Source organism: Synchiropus splendidus, chromosome 2 (assembly GCF_027744825.2).
Source record: "Synchiropus splendidus isolate RoL2022-P1 chromosome 2, RoL_Sspl_1.0, whole genome shotgun sequence".
Classification (NCBI taxonomy): domain Eukaryota; kingdom Metazoa; phylum Chordata; class Actinopteri; order Syngnathiformes; family Callionymidae; genus Synchiropus; species Synchiropus splendidus.
The window spans coordinates 884415-891059 of NC_071335.1; the positions used below are offsets into that span (position 1 = coordinate 884415).

Consider the following 6645-nt stretch of genomic DNA (forward strand, 5'->3'; position numbering starts at 1 on the left):
GGGCTGGAGAGACCACAGAGGTGTTGGTGCAAAATGGCTGCTCAAAGCGACAATAGAAGTTGTTCTGGTCCTGTGCAAGAGCAAGGTTGTTCAGAGTGTGGGGGGCACGTGGCTTGTAGTTAGTGAAAAGTAAAGATGGTTTACAGACCGACAAAAATAAAAAAATGTTACTAACTCTCAACTCTCACTCTCACTTCAGACAGGTTGAATTAGTTCTTCACCCAGTATATATATATATATATATATATATATTAATATAAATAAACTGGCACTAGCACCGCACGTGGTCAGGTACAGAGCTTACTGCCAGGTGGAGGGTTTGGATATGCGGCGCCGCGTTTCATCTCGCTTAGCCGTCATGCGCGATGTGCGATGCGCGATACCCTCGCCCCTGGAGCTCGACTACTCCCCTGAGGAGTGACCTTCCCACCCGGCGCTGACAGAGCCACTATTGCGCAGTGGAATGGTGTCTACGCCGTCTGCAACCGGCTCATAGCGCTTGAGATCTGGCTCTTCATGAGCTCTGTGGACAGGCTCATCCATCGCAGAACCTCTCTCACTCCACCAGAGATTTTGGAGATTCAACAGTCCGTCGGTGCTCTGCTCGCAGCGCCTCCTCACACAGCCGCCGCCCAGGGGGAACACCGTCGCTGGTCGAAGGGGAGGGGTGAGCCCAGCCGTCCGGATCATCGCCGCGCTGATCATCGCTGCTCCTCTTGGAGAGACCAGTCGGTCTCTCAGCTCTGCACCCTCCAAATGCGAAGGAAGAAAACTTTGTATCTAAAAGTATGCATCTGAACCAAAGTCTAACTCAAAAAAAAAAAAAAAAAGATGCATGACTTTGGTATTTGGTCTGTTTCTTCTGCGCCCAAAATTAGGGTTTATCACCCTCCAAGTTCTCTTCCGGTTCCAGTCAATGCGGAATCCTGCTTCAAAATGTGTTTTTGTTTGATATCGTCTCTAGAGACGGGGAAGTTTCTGGAGCCAAGAAGTTATGTTTTTTTTCAGCTTCGCCACAATAAGAAGCATAGGCGTCAAATAACTCTTTCCCGTCTCTCAACAGATCCCGGTTCTTGCCAAAAGTCGGGAGAGTTTCAATTTTGCCATTAACTCTTCTTATTATTCAGACTTGCCAGTTTCCAGCAGGGGTCGCCACAGGACCGCGAAAGCCACCACTTCATCACACAGTAGGCGCTGCATGCCAGACCGGTTCTGTTCTCAGCTCCCTCGTGCGATGTCTGATCCGATGTCTGTCTGTGATTCTTTTCTCTGCAGCACTCCAAACCTCTCGTAGGCAAGCAAGACATCGTCATCGAGAGAGTCATCTCTTTCTGAGGATGATTGGGCCGGTCCCTCGGGTGTCCATCTTAGGAGAATTGCAGTGTCAGATCAAGGTACACTGCAAGTTTGGGACCCTACTTCCCCAGCTGACAAAAGCGAGTCTGTTTTTGAAGAACATTGGGCGCTGAGCACCGATGGCCTTTTCGACCTGGACCTGCCCCGGAGGCCGGGTACGTTCCTGTGCTCAGGGCGCCTGTCTTGACAGAGTATCTTCCGAATTGAAAGCGCATGTCTCCCCACCTGCCCATATGGATCGAGAAGACACTCGGTCATTGACACGCCCTTCAGTTTCACAGTCAAATCCCAGGTTCCGCGACTTCAAGTGGACCTGGGTCAACTCAGAGAACCAGCGGTCATTTCTGATGGAGGAGGTCCGCGCTCTCCTGTCAAAGGAAGTAATCGAGCTAGTGCCAAAGCGATCCTCTTACACTGGGTTTTACTCCTGGTACTTTCTGGAACCCAAGAAGACAGGAGAGTGGAGAACTGTTCTGGACCTCAGTGTCCTCAACCAATTCGTGACCAGACAGCGGTTCTGGACTACCACGAGACTCCTGGAGTGCGTCAGAGTGTGAGAGTGGATCTTGATCTTGCACACTCCAACTTCCACAACACGGTTTGGCCGAGTCACAGAAAGTTTTTCCGGTTTGGGCTCGAGGGTCAGGTTTAATACAGCACTCTAGTGCCTCGCACCTTCCCAAAGTGCGTGGAGGTGGGGCTCGATCCATTAAGGAGACAAGGTCTGCGAATTCTGACGTACTTGGAGTACTGGTTGATTCTAGCCAGGTCGAAACAGGAGTCATGAGCGCACACCAGCTTGGTGTTGGAGCACATCGTGCTATTGAGACACAGAGTAAACCTCCTGAAAAGCGCACTCCCAGTCAGAGTCCCAGTCCCAGACAGAGCACGACGTTCGTGGGGTCATGCTGGACTCAGTCTGGACTCAGAAGGCCTCCTGTTTGCCCTTCCTCCTCCTTGCCTTCTTCTTTCTCTGATGAGGAGAATTCAGCTGCCGACTGTGAGAATGATTCTCGTGGCTCCAGACAGCTCCAGCTGGTATCTGGAGATGTGTCAGATGCGGATCAAAGGCCCCTGGGAGTTCCCTCCATCGAGGTCAGCGCTTCTGCAAGCATCAGGAACACCGAGGGCTCCCCCAATACAAGGACGACCCTTCAAGATTTGACTTCTCCAGGCTTAACAATCAGTCACATGCCGGATGTCCCATTGATTCTTCAGAACGCTAAAGCTCTGTCAACCCTCAGAGCATACAATGCTAAATGGACATTGTTTCCCCAGTGGTGTGGAACCCTGTCAGCCTCCCCAAAATCGGCACCTATTCTCTAATCCTCTCTTTTCTCCAACATCTGGTTAATGAACATCGGTGCAGTGCTACATTATGGGTATATGTAGCAGCCCTTTCCATGCTACACAATGGTCTGGACGGTCACCCCGTCGGCGAGCATCGTCTAGTGAGCCGTTTCATGAGGAGTGAAAAGCCGGTGACATTGCAGGCGGTTTAGTGCAGCAAAACGTGCATCTCCTTGACAGCCGTCTGACAAAGGAGCCGGCGGTGCCAGTCAGACGTCCGGTATGGACGGCCATGGTAATTGCCCATGGTTCTCAGGTCAGGCCACACTGCAAGGCTGGGGGTTAAGCTTTGTGGTCAAGATGACCTCATAGGAGTTCCAGAGTCCTGGGAGATGTTCTGGAGTACTCACACGAGGGTGTGCTGCAACCTGTTCAAGTCCTGCAAACAGTCCAGCAGCAGGGGGCAGAAATTATGAGGGGTCCGCCGATCCAGGGGTGTCCCCAACAAAGCATGGCTACTTCAAGGCTAGCAGGCAGTCCTCTGCCCCCCTGAGGTGCAGTTCACTATTCGAAATGCTGAAGCACCCGCAACACTCAAAGTATATAATGCTCAATGGGTGTGGACTGCTGTCCGTTGGGTAAACATCCACTGTTAGTCCAGTTAAGACCCACCTCCAGACACATCTGCCCCTATTGGGATCTTGAATTGGTATTAAAGTCTCTCTTTGAAGCTCCCTTCGAGCCACTTGATCAGGCTCCTTTGGAGCTGGTGGCTTACAAAGCAGCTCTCCTACTTGTCCTGCCCTCCATCAGGAGGGTTTGGAGAACTACGTGTCTTCTCGATTAGTCTTTTTTCCCAAATTTCTTTGTGCCTCTTCTGAGGTCAGCAATTTTTCGGTGAAGGCTTTCTGTCCTACCCCCCACCCGGATGAGAACCACTGGCACTTGCACAAGGTGTGTCCCGTGAGGTCGAGAGCTAGTGTGAATGGAGTCTAGGCCGTCAGGAAAACAGATAAGATGTGGGTGGCTCTGGCAGGTGGTAAAAAGGGGCAACATCCATAGCTGCCTTCTGAGGAGTTTCTTTGGCAGAAACCGGCCGAGCAGCCTCCTCGGGTTCCGCCTCAACTTTTGCAGATTTCTATTTGTCTGACGTAGCAGCTTCTTCTTTGCCTCATGTTGTCCTGTTTACAGGTACTTCCAGCAGCTCTGGTCAATAGATGAAAGAATCATTCTCTTCCGCAGCGCTTCGTCATGGGCCAAACGTTTCTCCACTGGCGAGTTTTCCCTTCAAATGTGGACGTTTAATTTGTGCCAATTGTGTTCATCCACGTTGGTCTCAAACAAGTGCTGTGGCTATGGGATGGCTTTAGGTTCCCCTGTGTAGTTGCCAGAGCAGGGACCTTGGGGGTGAGGTCGTTGGCGCAAGACGTCTAGTAGGCAGGACTGGCGTGAGACCTGGCGTGTGGAGATAGCAGCAGGTCTCTTGGCACGCCACCCCTCTTTGATATGAGACAGGCCACCGGTCAATCTTCACCTACTTTGGCGACGCTTCTCCTGCGCACTTATCCGCAGTGGTGGCCACCACGGTTCGGCTGCAATCTTTAAGGCGTGAGGTCTGGACGTTGAAGTTCTGTCCTGTTTGCACTCCACATGGTTTATCTCAGGTCAGACTATGTGGTGAGGATACTCTCTCCACCTACTCAAGTTGACCTGCATGGCGGACCTGGAGTTAAGGGCGGAGCCCCGGCGAGTTCATCTCCGCATTAGCCCAAGGTTCTCCCATCTCCGCTACGCTCGGACTACAGTCAAAGAGAAATAATAAGGATAATAATAATAAGGAACGATTGAAAACTCTCAGGATAAGTCATAGGGAGTGGAGCTGTGGGGGTATATCCATCATCAGAGAGAAGAAGGAAACCACAAAATGTCAAACCTGTATTGATTTATGGCCCCCGGAGGTAATAAACCCTTCCCCTTCCGGAGGTAATAAAACCCCTCCCCCTTTGTTTCTATCAACAAGAAGTTAAAATAATAACCCTCCCCCTTTTTTATATCAACAGGAAATTAAAATAATAACCATTCCCCTTGTTTTATGACAGGAAGGAAAATAATGAAGGTCGAGGGCGGATGCTACATCCTGTGTGATGCATGGGAGGGGTCAGCTGCATCCTCACAGTGTTAGTAGCTACAATATTATTTCTGGTTTAAACATTTTAGAAGTTATTTAACATCTTATGAAACAGTTTTTCATTCTTGAAATATTTCTTAAAGATAACACAGGAGAAACAAAACACTTTTTTAGTCTTCACTAATAGTTCAAATGACACAGCTACCCAACTCATGCACCATTTTTTCAAAATGTGTTTAAAACAGATAATTTCTACTTGTTTGAGAAATACTTTTAGTTTTTCAGAAAATAACATTCAGTGAACAAGGATAAAACAAAAGGGAGGAATACTTTTAGTTTTCAGAAACTAGGGTCAAGCAATGAAAGGATAAAACAAATGAAAGAAATACTTTTAGTTTTCAAAAAAATAAGGTTGAGTGAACAAGGATAAAACAAAAGAGAGAAAAACTTTTAGATTTCAGAAACTAGGGTAAAGCGATGAAAGGATAAAACAAAAGAAAGAAATATTTTTAGTTTTTCAGAAAATAAGGTTGAGTGAACAGGGATAAAACAAAAGAAAGAAATACTTTTAGTTTTCAGCATTAGTTCAAATGACACAGCTATCCGACTCATATGAGTTTCTGTTGAATCGGTCTATTTAATTTTATACCCTGTGTGAGTGATTTTTTACTTACTCAGGAAATACTTTCAAAAATGAGGTCAAACAGGGGGGGAACAACAGTCACTAGGCCTGACTCTTTCTCAGACACTGAAACAGAGTCCATGATACGGGTTAATTTGCTGAGGAGATGTGAGTTCTTTCCCGGCCGGTTGAATCTTCAAAAGAGACAATCTGAAGACAGAGAGGTCTGTCTGAAGGCAAACCTCGCTGTCTTCAGACAACACACACACACACACACACACACACACACACACACACACACACACACACACACACACACACACACACACACACACACACACACACACACACACACACACCCTCCTTTCCAAATAGCATCATTTGACAGGGGAAAAAGTTCACACCTCTGAGCTATCTAGCAAATGCTGAGCTCTTCCAACATTGTTTTATCCAAAATCAACAAAAGACCTAACACAAATGGAGTATTTCGATGACCCTGATTCTGACCACATTTTACATCAGTTCAGGGGTAACCTTTGCTGTTGACCAGGCCTGCCAGAACTTCATCGGACTCCTTTTCAAACGGACTCCAGTCTCGATATGGATGCCTCTTCCTCTGCACGCCATAGGTGAATATATCTATATATATATACAGTATATCTGTGTATCTACATATACAAGTATTATAAGTATTATATAAAACGTTATGTCATGTTTATCACATCTCTTTTCATTCACAGATGTCGTCACCCATCTGTGTGACATTCATTTAACGCAGAGTGATACAAGTAAAAAGATTTCATTATTCGAGCAATAATGCGACCAACTTTTGAAGACGGTGGCGTACACGCGGATCCGACTGCAGTGCTCCCTTCAATAGATACCAGTCTAGCCACGGATGCTTTATAGGTGAATATAAAAAACTATTATAGAAACTTTGTCATGTTGGTTTATCATATTCATCTCTTCTTTTATAGGAATTATTACCCCTCTGGGTAATAATTAACGCAGAGTGATACAGGTAAATATATTTAATCATTTATAAGCTTCTGTTAATATCTCATGATATTATGTACTAGATGCATTGTCACTTCTAATATTAGATTCGAGTCAGCCGATAACCTTCTGGTGGCGATGGAAGGACCTCTGGAGCTGGAACAAAGAGAGATTTTATTATTTTAAAGTTACATGATGCTGTTTCAAGTCAGACGATAAAATATAGAAACATTCTATTTTCATCAGTCGTTGC

General features: G+C 46.8%; 1 long non-coding RNA gene across 1 annotated transcript; it reads left to right on the forward strand.

Annotated features, from left to right (window-relative positions):
* The first annotated feature begins 976 nt into the window (after positions 1 to 976).
* Positions 977 to 5352, forward strand: LOC128754508 (uncharacterized). The gene is made up of 3 exons (XR_008413924.1): positions 977 to 1187; positions 1276 to 1394; positions 4746 to 5352. It is a non-coding gene; the product is annotated as an uncharacterized LOC128754508 (long non-coding RNA).
* Positions 5353 to 6645: the final 1293 nt, after the last annotated feature.